We start from the raw sequence: 16,292 nt of genomic DNA on the forward strand, positions 1-16,292 counted from the left end.
ATGATAAGTGCTCAATATGTGTCTGATGCATAACTATACAGACTGAATGAATTAACATATGACAAGTAAATAGTTTAGTCACTATTTATCAAGTACTTATATACCAGGTACTGAGCTAAATTCATTACATATATTCCCTCTTTGTTCTTGCCTAGATTCTGTCTTCAAATGGTACAAATGATTTGTCTTGATTCTCTAAACCTATTCTATTCTCAAGACTGTTTGTTATTCAGCCTGCTAGCTTGGGTTCCTGGCTTAACTACCAAATCTGGAGTTTGCCTGAGGAGACCTGTCTTAGTGGACTTTCTTGAACTTGACTCTGAGGGTCTGCCAGAACTCTTCTTAGTTTTGAATGAGGCTTTCGGTTCTTTTCTTACGATAAGAGCTTTGAAGCTATTAAAGCCCAATAGGCTATTTGGTTTAGTTTAAGAGGTTAACAAACTACAGCGCGTGGGGTAAAAACAGCTCACTGCCTCTTTTGATAAATAAGGTTTTATTGGCTCACAGCCATACCCATTTGTTTACATATTGCCTATGGCTGAGTTTGCGCTACAACAGCAGAGTTGAGTAGTTGGAACAGAGACCGTATGACCTGCAAAGTATAAAATATTTACTATCTGGCCCTTTATATGAAAAGTCTGCCACCTCCTGATCTAGAATATCTTCCCATCTAAAGATGGGACCTCCCTCTACAACCTTCCTGAGACATGGTTATTCAGTCTTTTCACTGAAGAGCAGTTTTTAACTTGTTTAGTTATTTATTGGAAGATCTAACACAGAAAGATTGTTCTTATGTTAAATTGAATCTCTATGCTACAAAAGCAAAGAACAAGACAAGAAGGAAAATCCAAAATGTTAACTTTCTTTGGTCACAGGTATATTAGAATTAGAGACTTAAAAAAAAAACTTTTTATTTTTCTAGACTTTTTAATGTTTTTCTTTAGTTATAAGTGAAAAAAAAGAAACATGTAAAGACTTTTACCCATTTGTCCTAGCTCTATCTACTCATCTGAGCTCTTTATGGAGGTTATAGACTCTTTTTCATGAATTTCTCTGTAAAGGGAAATGGTAAAAACATAAGGGTGAACATAAACTCTGGTCGTACAAATAAAACTATCAGGGGAAGCAGATAGATTCTAGATTGCGTTGGTGGCTAGTAGGTCTAGAATAGGAAGACCATGAGGTTAAACCGGTCATTGAGAGTTACCCTACGAAGAAAGAGTCACGTGAGTTCTTCTCCTTGGACTTCCTGCCTTTAGTCTGCTTTTCCCAGAGTTCTTGAGACCACCAAGCCTCATGGCTGGCTGCAAGGAACTTAAAAGTACCTTGGTTCTCCCTTGATCTCCCCTATCCAGTCCTTCAGACTCTTCTGCATCTCCATCTCTGCAGACTCATACCACACATCTCTAACAATGGGCACCTATTTTCTCCAGAGGTAACACATTCTGCTCCTGAGTTATAAAAAACATTCTTTGACATCTCATGTTAAGATTGATCCTCTAGCATCTTCCATTCATTGGTCCTAACTCTTTCCATGTGACCCTACACACCAGTCTACTCCCTTTCTTCATGGCAATCTTCAAGAAGTTTGAATCCCTGAATTTCTTCTTCTTCCAGTTGGACATCCCCAATTCCTCTAGATTTTCCTCGTGTGATGCCATTTCTGGTTCCCTCACCATCCTTTGTGCCTTCTCTGAATATACTCCAGTTGGTTCCTATTTCCAGTGTGGTTTGCCCCAAGACAGAGTGGCACTACCTCCCCTTCCTACTTTCAGATACTGCGTTTTACTGAGTCAAATGTTACATTACATCTAATGTCATGCCCTTGCTTACAGCCTTTCAATGCATGGTTACTTATAAGTTCCAGGTTTGTACATGGTTCTCACATCATAATTTTAGATCACGTTACCATATTCTCTCTGGAAAGACCATCCATTTATGTGGTCAGTGTTCTGATATTGGATATTTAGGTTATTTCTACATTTCTTCTATTATAGACAATACCACAGAAAGATTACTTCCCCCCCCATAACTCTCATTCTTAGAACTATTTTAAAGATTTTCTTCCCAGATAATAATTCTTCATCAATAAACAATTTTTGGTTGAAAAATTATAAGATAATAGAATATAAGCACATTTTAGAGATCACTGAATCCAACCTCTCACTACAAGTAAAGTCACTTGACTGGGAACAAATAGCAACTTAGCAGGAGAACTCATGCACCAGACTTCAATCCAAAGGATGTTTCTATGACTTTCCTTTTCTACCCACCCCGTACCAGAACTACTATCTCTGTCCATTTAATGAGGCACATAAAGTCCAGGTGAGTAATGTGTATATGTTCCAAATAAACACAGTGATTAAAACATAACAGAAAATAAAACAAATTAAGAACCTCTACAAAACAAAAAAAAATATCCCCCAAGTAGATATATTTTGAAAATATTTCCCTTTCAATGATTTAGATTACTAGAGGAAATAATCAAAGGGGTGTGGAGTTTTAGAATATGAAGATTTCTATATAGAGAATAGTCTTAATTACTTAAAGCTTGTGGAATTGCTCAGTTTTTCGAGCTCGCCCATATGAGAAAGGCTCTTCCACTGCAAACACATAGATTTTTAAATATGCACAACTTCTTGGATTATGTGCAGGATTTGCCTCAAAACCTTTAAAAAGATTTCTCCAAGCACTAGCACCACTTTCAAAATCCTAGACACTGAAAATGCTTGTCTATCCCTCACTGGAGCAAGACAGGCAGAGCATATCCTCCCGTGCTATCTCTGATATGTTAACCTGGGAAATATTTTCCCTCATTTCCTTTCCTTCGTTTCTTACTCTTCTTTTTGTAGCAGTTTGGGTGTGTAATGAATAATACTTTCCCCTTGACGTTTCTGCATCGTTTAATTAGTAGATCTCCCATTTGCACTGAGTTCCAGGCACCACGTTTGGCACTAAGGATACAGCTATGAACATGGGTGTGGTCCCTGCCCTCCTGGTAGTTACTGCAAACTCCCCTTGGTAGTTTCTGCAAATGATCACTATGATCTTTAAGCCTGATTCTGGCCTCACCTTCCTCACTGTCAGCAGACTGCAGAAAAAAAGGATAATTTCATGTGGGGAAAGTACCACACTTATTTCAGCATCTGGTCAGTTTACAATGATCTCTCTTTAAGCCCATTCCTGCTTCTGTAGAGTTGACCCGTACAGGCCACTCTGGATAAGAATACAACCTCCCTGGCCACAGTTGCTTGGACCAAGCACTACCACCTTGCTACTCAGAATTCTTTCTCCAGCAGTCTGGAAGGTGGACCAATACAATTAGATTTTTTTTAGGTGGCTGTATTGTAATATATACATTTAGAAGCTGGAAATGACCACGTCTTTTTCCACGTGTACAAGAGACCAGAGAAAGCCAGTCGTTGGGAGAGAAGAATAAAGTGGCTATGTAGAGAGGGGCAGAGATGAGAGATGGAGAAAGTCCAAGCAGCGTTCTCAGCTTCACCTCCAATCCTGACCTTATTTTTCACGAGAGAATTTTTTTCTTATAATAAATCCCACTCTTTTGCTTAAGCTACCTCAGGCTGCTTTCTGTAATCTAAAATCAAGTGGCCAAACTAATAAGCTGGGGGTGGGAAGGTGGAGAAGGAGATTAGGGCTATCCCCTCAACAAATCCAAGTACAATGGTCTCACAGCGAGGGTGACTAGAGTTACTGTGCGAAAGAAGGGGAAATTATATGTCCAAACTTTATGTAAGTTAAAAGGAAACCTGAAAATGAGAGGTAATAAAAAATGAGGGCTGTCAGAATTTGAGAGTTGGCACAGCGTCTTCTTAATCAGAGAAAGAGAAAGAGCCTTAGAGATGTAGATTTAAAAAAAAAAAATAGAGGTGAGTTTTAGGTATAATTCAAGATACTGGCTTGCACACTGGTCTTGCATTCAAAGTAATGAGGCTGATTGCTTTAACAGGAAGGCCAGAACTGAAACATAAAAATCATGCCCGACTCATGAAAATGGTCACCTAAAAAGGTGGGATTCTTATTCCTGTAAAGCTGTGTAAAACAATTCCAGAGCACTGGTTGTTTAGATCCCATGGTACACAATTAAACAGTGCTTTAGACAGATCCCAGCTGGCTACACAATTACCAGCTGTGTGACATCAGGGAAGTCACAGGACCTCTACAGGCCTTAAGTTCTTTCATTTCTATCTGAAAAATAGAATGATGTATATGCAACTTAGAGGATTTCAGTGAGAATAAATGACATACAGTAAGTACCATAAGGCCTGGTGTAATATCTAACACTTAATATATGTTTGCTCTCTTTTTGGCTTGTGACGATACACTTATGTCTTTGGTCAAGCCAAAAGGTGTTTGGAAGAAAGACTAGTCGAGCTTCCGGGAAGATGGCGGAGGAGTAGGACGCGGAGATCGCCTTCCTCCCCACAGATACACCAGAAATACACCTACACGTGGAGCAACTCCTGCAGAGCACCTACTGATCGCTGGCAGAAGACCCCAGACCTTCCAAAAGGCAAGAACCCCCCCCACGTACCTGCGTAGGGCAAAAGAAAAAACAGAGACAAAAGGATAGGGACGGGACCACCAGTGGAAGGGAGCTGTGAAGGAGGAAACGTTTCCACACAGTAGGAAGCCCCTTCGCGGGCGGAGACTGCGGGTGGCGGAGGGGGGAAGCTTTGGAGCCGCGGAGGAGAGCACAGCAACAGGGGTGCGGAGGGCAAAGCGGCGAGATTCCCGCACAGAGGATCAGGGCCGACCAGCACTCACCAGTCCGGGAGGCTTCTCTGATCACCCGCCGGGGTGGGCGGGGGCTGGAAGCCGAGGCTCGGGCTTCGGTCGAAGCGCCGGGAGAGGACTGGGGCTGGCGGCGTGAACACAGCCTGCAGGGGCTTAGTGCGCCACGCTTAGCCGGGAGGGAGTCCGGGGAAAAGTCTGCACCTGCCGAAGAGGCAAGAGACTTCTTCCCTCTTTGTTTCCTGGTGCGTGAGGAGAGGGGTTTAAGAACGCTGCTTAAAGGAACTCCAGAGACGGGCGCGAGCCGCGGCTAAAAGCATGAACTCCAGAGATGGGCGCGAGCCGCGGCTAAAAGCGTGGATCCCAGAGACGGGCGCGAGCCGCGGCTAAAAGCGCGGACCCCAGAGACAGGCATGAGACGCTAAGGCTGCTGCTGCCGCCACCAAGAAGCCTGTGGGCGAGCACAGGTCACTCTCCACACCTCCTTTCCGGGGAGGCTGTGCAGCCTGCCACTGCCAGGGTCACGTGATCCAGGGACAACTCCCCCGGGAGAACGCACGCACGGCACGCCTCAGGCTGGAGCAACGTCACGCCGGCCTCTGCCGCCTCAGGCACGCCCCGCACTCCGTGCCCCTCCCCGCCCCGGCCTCAGTGCGCCAAAGCCCACGAATCAGCGGCTCCTTTAACCCCGTCCTGTCTGAGCGAAGAACAGATGCCCTCCACCGACCTACATGCAGAGGCGGGGCCAAATCCAAAGCTGAGCTCCTGGGGGCTGTGAGAACAAAGAAGAGAAAGGGAAATCTCTCCCAGCAGCCTCAGGAGCAGCGGATTAAAGCTCCACAATCAACTTGATGTACCCTGCATCTGTGGATTACATGAATAGACAACGAATCATCCCAAATTAAGAAGGTGGACCTTGAAAGCAAGATTTATGATTTTTTCCCCTTTTCCTCTTTTTGTGAGTGGCCCTGTGGATGAAAGGCTCTTGGTGCTGCATCCAGGAGTCAGTGCTGTGCCTCTGAGGTGGGAGAGCCAACTTCAGGACACTGGTCCACAAGAGACCTCCCAGCTCCACATAATATCAAATGGCGAAAATATCCCAGAGATCTCCATCTCAACACCAGCACCCAGCTCCACTCAACGACCAGCAAGCTACAGTGCTGGACATCCTATGCCAAACAACTAGCAAGACAGGAACACAACCCCACCCACTAGCAGAGAGGCTGCCTAAAATCATAATAAGTCCACAGACACCCCGAAACACACCACCAGACGTGGACCTGCCCACCAGAAAGACAAGATCCAGCCTCATCCACCAGAACACAGGCACTAGTCCCCTCCACCAGGAAGCCTACAGAACCCACTGAACCAACCTTAGCTACTGGGGACAGACACCAAAAACAACGGGAACTACGAACCTGCAGCCTGCAAAAAGGAGACCCCAAACACAATAAGATAAGCAAAATGAGAAGACAGAAAAAACACACAGCAGATGAAGGAGCAAGACCTAACAAATGAAGAGGACATAGGCAGTCTACCTGAAAAAGAATTCAGAATAGTGATAGTAAAGATGATCCAAAATCTTGGAAATAGAATAGACAAAATGCAAGAAGCATTTAACAAGGACCTAGAAGAACTAAAGATGAAACAAACAATGTTGAACAACACAATAAATGAAATGAAAAATACTATAGATGGGATCAATAGCAGAATAACTGAGGCAGAAGAATGGATAAGTGACCTGGAAGATAAAATAGTGGAAATAACTACTGCAGAGCAGAATAAAGAAAAAAGAATGAAAAGAACTGAGGACAGTCTCAGAGACCTCTGGGACAACATTAAACACACCAACATTTGAATTATAGGGGTTCCAGAAGAAGGAGACAAAAAGACAGGGACTGAGAAAATATCTGAATAGATTATAGTTGAAAACTTCCCTAATATGGGAAAGGAAATAGTTAATCAAGTCCAGGAAGCACAGAGAGTCCCATACAGGATAAATCCAAGGAGAAATACGCCAAGACACATATTAATCAAACTGTGAAAAATTAAATACAAAGAAAACATATTAAAAGCAGCAAGGGAAAAAAAACAAATAACACACAAGGGAATCCCCATAAGGTAACAGCTGATTTTTCAGCAGAAACTCTGCAAGCCAGAAGGGACTGGCAGGACATACTTAAAGGGATGAAGGAGAAAAACCTGCAACCAAGATTACTCTACCCAGCAAGGATCTCATTCACATTTGATGGAGAAATTAAAACCTTTACAGACAAGCAAAAGCTGAGAGTTCAGCACCTCCAAACCAGCTCTACAACAACTGCTAAAGGAACTTCTCTAGGCAAGAAACACAAGAGAAGGAAAAGACCTACAATAACGAACACAAAACAATTAAGAAAATGGGAATAGGAACATACATATCGATAATTACCTTAAATGTAAATGGACTAAATGCTCACATCAAAAGACACAGATTGGCTGAATGTATACAAAAACAAGACCCATATATTTGCTGTCTACAAGAGAGCCACTTCAGACCTAGAGACACATACAGACTGAAAGTAAGGGGATGGAAAAAGATATTTCATGCAAATGGAAACCAAAAGAAAGCTGGAGTAGCAATTCTCATATCACACAAAATAGACTTTAAAATAAAGACTATTACAAAAGACAAAGAAGGACACTACATAGTGATCAAGGGATCAATCCAAGAAGAAGATATAACAATTGTAAATATTTATGCACCCAACATAGGAGCACCTCAATACATAAGGCAAATACAAACAGCCATAAAAGGGGAAATCGACAGTAACACATTCATAGTAGGGGACTATAACACCCCACTTTCACCCATGGACAGATCATCCAAAATGAAAATAAGTAAGGAAACACAAGCTTTAAATGATGCATTAAACAAGATGGACTTAATTGATATTTATAGGACATTCCATCCAAAAACAACAGAATACACATTTTTCTCAAGTGCTTATGGAACATTCTCCAGGATAGATCATATCTTGGGTCACAAATCAAGCCTTGGTAAATTTAAGAAAACTGAAATTGTATCAAGTATCTTTTCCGACCACAACGCTATGATACTAGATATCAATTACAGGAAAAGATCTGTAAAAAATACAAACACATGGAGGCTAAACAATACACTACTTAATAACGCAGTGATCACTGAAGAAATCAAAGAGGAAATAAAAAAAAATACCTAGAAACAAATGGCAATGGAGACACGACGACCCAAAATCTATGGGATGCAGCAAAAGCAGTTCTAAGAGGGAAGTTTATAGCAATACAATCCTACCTTAAGAAACAGGAAACATCTCGAATAAACAACCTAACCTTGCACCTAAAGCAATTAGAGAAAGAAGAACAAAAAAACCCCAAAGTTAGCAGAAGGAAAAAAATCATAAAAATCAGATCAGAAATAAATGAAAAAGAAATGAAGGAAACAATAGCAAAGATCAATAAAACTAAAAGCTGGTTCTTTGAGAAGATAAACAAAACTGATAAACCATTAGCCAAACTCATCAAGAAAAAAAGGGAGAAGACTCAAATCAACAGAATTAGAAATGAAAAAGGAGAAGTAACAACTGACACTGCAGAAATACAAAAGATCATGAGAGATTACTACAAGCAACTCTATGCCAATAAAATGGACAACCTGGAAGAAATGGACAAATTCTTAGAAATGAACAACCTGCCAAGACTGAATCAGGAAGAAATAGAAAATATGAACAAACCAATCACAAGCAGTGAAATTGAAACTGTGATTAAAAATCTTCTAACAAACAAAAGCCCAGGGCCAGATGGCTTCATAGGCGAATTCTATCAAACATTTAGAGAAGAGCTAACACTTATCCTTCTCAAACTCTTCCAAAATATAGCAGAGGGAGGAACACTCCCAAACTCCTTCTACGAGGCCATCATCACACTGATACCAAAACCAGACAAGGATGTCACAAAGAAAGAAAACTACAGGCCAATGTCACTGACGAACATAGATGCAAAAATCCTTAACAAAATACTAGCAAACAGAATCCAACAGCACATTAAACGGATTATACACCATGATCAAGTGGGGTTTATTCCAGGAATGCAAGGATTCTTCAATATACGCAAATCAATCAACATGATACACCATATTAACAAATTGAAGGAGAAAAACCATATGATCATCTCAATAGATGCAGAGAAAGCTTTCGACAAAATTCAACACCCATTTATGATAAAAACCCTCCAGAAAGTAGGCATAGAGGGAACTTTCCTCAACATATTAAAGGCCATATATGACAAACCTACAGCCAACATTGTTCTCAATGGTGAAAAACTGAAAGCATTTCCACTAAGATCAGGAACAAGATGAGGTTGCCCACTGTCACCACTCTTATTCAACACAGTTTTGGAACTTTTAGCCACAGCAATCAGAGAAGAAAAGGAAATAAAAGGAATCCAAATCGGAAAAGAAGAAGTAAAGCTGTCACTGTTTGCAGATGACATGATACTATACATAGAGAATCCTAAAGGTGCTACCAGAAAACTACTAGAGCTAATCAATGAATTTGGTAAAGTAGCAGGATACAAAATTAATGCACAGAAATCTCTGGCATTCCTATACACTAATGATGAAAAATCTGAAAGTGAAATCAAGAAAACACTCTCATTTACCATTGCAACAAAAATAATAAAATATCTAGGAATAAACCTACCTAAGGAGACAAAAGACCTCTATGCAGAAAATTATAAGACACTGATGAAAGAAATTAAAGATGATACAGAAACAACACTGTGAAAATGACTCTACTACCCAAAGCAATCTACAGATTCAATGCAATCCCTATCAAACTACCACTGGCATATTTCACAGAACTAGAACAAAAAATTTCACAATTTGTATGGAAACACAGAAGACCCCGAATAGCCAAAGCAATCTTGAGAACGAAAAACAGAGCTGGAGGAATCAGGCTTCCTGACTTCAGACTATACTACAAAGCTACAGTAATCAAGACAGTATGGTACTGGCACGAAAACAAAAGATAGATCAATGGAACAGGATAGAAAGCCCAGAGATAAACCCACACACATATGGTCACCTTATCTTTGATAAAGGAGGCAGGAATGTACAGTGGAGAAAGGGCAGCCTCTTCAATAAGTGGTGCTGGGAAAACTGGACAGGTACATGTAAAAGTATGAGATTAGATCACTCCATAACACCATACACAAAAATAAACTCAAAATGGATTAAAGACCTAAATGTAAGGCCAGACACTATCAAACTCTTAGAGGAAAACATAGGCAGAACACTCTATGACATAAATCACAGCAAGATCCTTTTTGACCCACCTCCTAGAGAAATGGAAATAAAAACAAAAATAAATAAATGGGATCTAATGAAACTTCAAAGCTTTTGCACAGCAAAGGAAACCATAAACAAGACCAAAAGACAACCCTCAGAATGGGAGAAAATATTTGCAAATGAAGCAACTGACAAAGGATTAATCTCTAAAATTTATAAGCAGCTCATGCAGCTTAATAACAGAAAACAAACAACCCAATCCAAAAATGGGCAGAAGACCTAAACAGACATTTCTCCAAAGAAGATATACAGACTGCCAACAAACACATGAAAGAATGCTCAACGTCACTAATCATTAGAGAAATGTAAATCAAAACTACAATGAGATATCATCTCACACCAGTCAGAATGGCCATCTTCAAAAAATCTAGAAACAATAAATGCTGGAGAGGATGTGGAGAAAAGAGAACCCTCTTGCACTGTTGGTGGGAATGTAAATTGATACAGTCACTGTGCAGAACAGTATGGAGGTTCCTTAAAAAAACTACAAATAGAACTACCATATGACCCAGCAATCCCACTACTGGGCATACACCCTGAGAAAACCATAATTCAAAAAGAGTTATGTACCAAAATGTTCATTCCAGCTCTATTTACAATAGCCCGGAGATGGATACAACCTAAGTGTCCATCATCGGATGAATGGATAAAGAAGATGTGGCACGTATATACAATGGAATATTACTCAGCCATAAAAAGAAATGAAATTGAGCTATTTGTAATGAGGTGGATAGACCTAGAGTCTGTCATACAGAGTGAAGTAAGTGAGAAAAGAGAGAGACAAATACCATATGCTAACACATATATATGGAATTTAAGAAAAAAAAATGTCATGAAGAACCTAGGGGTAAGACAGGAATAAAGACACAGACCTACTAGAGAATGGACTTGAGGATATGGGGAGGGGGAAGGGTAAGCTGTGACAAAGCGAGAGAGAGGAATGGACAAATATACACTACCAAACGTAAGGTAGATAGCTATTGGGAAGCAGCCGCATAGCACAGGGAGATCAGCTCGGTGCTTCGTGACTGCCTGGAGGGGTGGGATAGGGAGGGTGGGAAGGAGGGAGACGCAAGAGGGAAGAGATATGGTAACATATGTGTATATATATAACTGATTCATTCTGTTGTAAAGCAGAAACTAACACACCATTGTAAAGCAATTATACTCCAATAAAGATGTTAAAAAAAAAAAAAGACTAGTAAATACAAACAAGGTGAGAAATAGTGTTTAAAACAAGGTGAGATTGTCTAACAGATATTTATTTAGCATCTACTGCTTGCTGGACCCAGTGCCACACTATCAAATAATAAAACATATTAACTTCTCTCATATTAACTTTACTGAGCATGCACTTTGATTTTCTTAATCTTAATTGACATTCCAAATGAGGACAAATCATTCAATAGAGCACAACTATTTCACAAAAACTGGAGCCCATGACTTCTTATTCCCGTGTTGCATTTCCTGAAATGGCTAACCAAATGAATAAACAGTTTCTCGCCTACCACACAGTGTCATTGTCATGATGGTCTGGCTTCTTGTTGGAAGGCCTGGATCGACTATAAGCTTCGTAAGATAAGCTTACTGATCTTTTCTGCCTGATTAAATTCCCAATTCTGAGAGAGCTGCCTGATACACAATAGGTAATGTAGGAAGGAAGGAAAAATAAGAGAAGGATGGAATGAAGGAGGAAAACAGGGAAGGAAGAAAGGAATTTTATATCTATAAAATAAGGGAGTATGGACTTTAGTAAACTTTAGGGTCTTTCTACCATGACTACTTTAAGATTTTGTAAGTCTATGTCTAGAAGACATATAGTAGCAGAGGACTGCTTAGATTTCTACCCTGATGCCCCTACCAGGAAAATGACACAGAGAGTCTTGTGCTTTTTATAACTTATCAGGAAAGAGTCAAAACATTTTCCCCAGGAAGCAGAATTCACAGAGAAGCCCTAGTTGTGAGTTGTGAGCTGGAGCAGAAAGGACAAGAAATCATCCGTAGAGGTCCAGCTCTACTGACTGCAATGTACAGATACAACCCCAGGATGGGAATAAAGTCCTAGGAGGGAAAAGCCCGTGGGTAGCACAGGGCTCAGGGCAAAGGCACCATCCAACCCCTCCTAATGTGAGTGAGCACACTCACTACTTGGGCAGATCTAATTTTGGGGTGAATAGGAGAGAGATTAGTGATATAAGTTCCAGGATGCAACTATGCCACTGAGTCTCTGGGTGACAGTCTCATTCATTTATATATGTACATTCAATTAATAATTCAACTAATGTTTACTGATCGGGAAGGCCAAGTTATATGAAAGTACTTGGGAGGAACCATCAACCTAGTCTGAGACTTTAAGGAGGTAACATTAAATGTTAGGAGGTAGCATTTCAGATGAGAGAATGGATGAGTATGACCTGGTTAGCTGAAGAGTAGGAGAAAGAATATTCCAAATAGAGGAGACAACATACACAGATCTCTGGCCATTACAGGGAACCTGGTATATTTGGGGGAGTTACAAGGAGTTCAGTATGGCTGTGGCATGGGAAAAGACGGGAAAGGCAAGTGGTGGGGCTGGTGTCTCGAAGGGACCAGGTCGTGAAGTGTTTTGTTTACCATGCTAATGGGGGCGTAATCTTTTTTGGAGAGCAGTGGGAACCATTGAAGAGAGCTTGGAGACCAGTTAGAGGGCTGTGGAAACAGTCAAGTGAGAGATTATGGAGGCTTGAATTCCACAGTAATGGCTGTGGAATTGAGAGAAATGGACAGATTAAGAGATAATTAGGAGGTAAGAATTTTAAGTCTATCTTTGGTTTTCTCTGTGGTTTGGATCCCTCATTACAGGCCTGGGTGTAGATTAAGTGCTTAACAGAAGAGTCATCATCATGACCTGGGTGATATATTGTCATTGCTTTTGAATGTTGGCCGGGGTCAGGCCCTTAACCCTGCTGTGATATTAGCCAGATAATGTAGCCCATGTTATATTTTTTTTATTTTTTAGCTTGTCAACACCCAAGGTCAGGGACTCTGTCTGCTTCACTTCCTTGAAGCTATAAAACCACAGCACAACTAATGTAACACAACAGACCAAAGACTGACCTCAGTTTTCCCATTGATCTGAAGGCCCTGATCAGGGATCAGACTTTAACAGAGTGGGGGACCTCTGCTCTTTGGTACCATCCCTGCCACATGCATGCCACAGTTAAATGTGCAATTTTAAGAGAAATGAAATGGGGTTCAGAACGTGGCTGCTGGAGCTGTGCGTATTCTATCCTGTTACTTGGGTGTCTGTGGGTAGTAGAGCTGCAGTCTTAGATTCCAGGGCAGTCAAGGTGATCTTGCAGCCTCAGGGATCTGGATGACTGCCCTTGTGCCAGCTCCTCAAGGTACGAGTACATACGTTAATTGTTCTGTCTGTTGTCTATTCCTTCCTACTCCCAGTAGAATGTAAGCTCAATGTGGGGAGGGTTTTTTTTTCTTTTTGGTCTGTTTTCATACTGTACCCCCAATGCTTATAACAGTACCTGGCACAGAGTAGGTGCTCAATTAGGATTCGTCGGATTATCAAATTCGCTGAATGAACTTGTGGAAAATTATTTGAAATCCTGCTTGAGGTTGATCTGTATTTCAAATGGGATTAATCATATATGTCTTATATCTCTTTCAGGGTTCTTTTAAAGGTAAAATGAAAAAGGAAAGGCCCCCTAGTTGAATGTTCAGCTGCCATCTTTTGTATTTTACCTAACTTACAGTATCTTTCTGTCTAGCTGGCTATCCATCTATCTATCCATCCATCCATCCATCCATCCATCGCTTTAGTTTAGTACCTACTACGCACCTTTGTAGAGCATCTACCATTCGCTGGCTATCCATCTATCTATCCATCCATCCATCCATCGCTTTAGTTTAGTACTTACTATGCACCTTTGTAGAGCATCTACTATTATTCCAAACCAAAGATTGTCTTAGACACGACATTCACCATCTCTAATGTTTACATCAGTATTGCTGTGTAATCATCTGTATCTTCTTTTTGTAAATGAAGAAGCTGAGGCTTAGCAAGTTCACATGTACGGAAAGTGGCAGAGCAGACATTCGCATTCCACGTCTGTCTAATTGGCTTTTGACTGCTGCCTCTTCTATTTCCTCTCTCAAGTTTTCTTCTCTGCCTGCTTCACAGGACACCATGCATGTGCCTGGCACATGCACAGTCAACTATATAAAGCACTTGCATGGTACCTCACCAGTTGCTGCTGTTACAGGTATTCCCACCGGGCCCCCCTAATGGTGGTCCTCATGGCAAATCACACTCAGTGCTCTTTTTTGATCACCCTCATGTCATTCATCATTTATGGCCATTTCGGCACGAAAACTGCATGATGTTGCAGACTCCTGTGGATCGCTAGTGTGTGTTGGCACCTAGGTGTCCTCTGAGCTTCAGAGGTTCTTCCTCAGCTCTGTTTTCTCTCTTCTCCTGGGTAAACTCTCACTCCTGAATTCAGATGCAGGCTGTCTCTGGGGAAGCTCCAGGTGTTTCCTTATGGCCTCTCATCAGTCCCTTCCTATTTAATTCCATGAAAAAGCCTTCTCTTAAAGAATCCGTTCAGTAAACAATGACATTTGATAGGAATAGTAAAAGTAGTGCCGTGTGCACTGTTTATACAAAGCTTAGAAAACAATATTAATACTAAAAAGTATACAAATATTTCATTGCCCCCTATTAACTGTGGCATTTGGGGGTAGTTTCTTACAATATTGAGTATCAAGGCCTTGTTTGTTATGTAGAGAGGCCTTCTGATAAACACAGGCCCGAATCCAACCCAGCTCTTTCTAAGAAATTAACCTACTGTGTGACTGTGCATTAGACAGAGTCATGCCACCCTGGAAACTGATTTTCTCTCTTTTGGCCTCTGTTTCACCATGGCAAGGAGGAGAAGAACGTTATCTGAACATCGTAGTAGCTAGTTCCATACTCAGATCACAGGGGAGCAGAGGGCTGAGAAATCAGTTACTGGCTGCCTGCAGTGAGCCAGGCAAAGGTAAAGGTGTTTTACATGTATCTCATATTATTAATTTTTCACAACTCTGCGAGGCACATGATCCCATTTTGTAGGTGTGAAATCTCAGAGATCTAACATAATTTCTCCACATCATACAGGATTACACCTGGAAATCAAAGCCAAGACTCTCTGACTCCAGAGCTGGTACTCTTTTCACTCCACCCCCATACTTAGCACAGCTCATTTGTACTTCTGTGCCCTATATTATTTGTGTGTATGGCTTTTATCCTCCTTTGAAAATGAAAGTAATATCTTCTTTTTTTTCTCTTTATATTTTGTCTTGTCCTCTACCACCTAGTGCATTATGAATGCTTAATACATGCTGCTTTTAGAACATGTGAACATGATTTGCTTTAATTATTTACTATTAACTCCATGCTCCAGATATGAGAATCAGACTTATTCATCTTACATCTTTCTGTTGGCTTTTTTGTGGCCATCCATGCTTAGAACTGTCTTGGAGATTTTGCCCTTGAAAAATGGAATTTCTTTTTCCTTTAGTTATGAGAGTACAATAAAAATCCCCAAACTAATAATGTTTTGATTTTTTTTCTTAGTTGCCTTTTTAAAACTTCTATTACTTATATAAAAACGGCAAACTGCCTTCTTTATTGCTTCAAATTACTTTTTGTTAAAACACTTCTGTACTGCCAAGTTTCAACCTGAAGCCAATGCTCATATCCAAGTCACAAACAGGAATGAAGAATACGTTTGGGTACATTTCCCTACTTTCCTTTTTAGCACCTCAATCCAAAGTTTCCTCTATGGTAAAACTATATTTCTGTTAACATTTAAAGACATTGAGATAAGAGTATTTCTTTCCAATGATTACATCTGGAAAGAGTTGGACCCTGCCTCTTTTTATATGAATTTCAATGGAAGCCAAAAAAAAGAAAGAAAGAAAGAAAGAGACTGTACTGTACTCAGAGGAACAAGAAGTCTGGTGACATGCAGGGTCCTGGTGAGATCAATGGCATTGGTCACAGTGCAATGTTTGCTCACTCAAAACTCCTTCCTCAAAACAGAAATAATCCTCAAGAAACAGACATATGGATTAGAGGAAATGGCGACCTCAAGGAGATAACCAAGCTCTCATACTAATGGATGGAGTTTTT

General features: G+C 40.8%; 1 long non-coding RNA gene across 1 annotated transcript in view; it reads right to left on the reverse strand.

Annotated features, from left to right (window-relative positions):
- The window catches only part of LOC132597763 (uncharacterized), a 2,174,902-nt gene that overhangs the window by 235,272 nt on the left and 1,923,338 nt on the right, over positions 1-16,292 (reverse strand). The gene's annotated exons all lie outside the window — the stretch shown is intronic.

This window comes from Globicephala melas, chromosome 8 (genome assembly GCF_963455315.2).
Source record: "Globicephala melas chromosome 8, mGloMel1.2, whole genome shotgun sequence".
Classification (NCBI taxonomy): Eukaryota; Metazoa; Chordata; class Mammalia; order Artiodactyla; family Delphinidae; genus Globicephala; species Globicephala melas.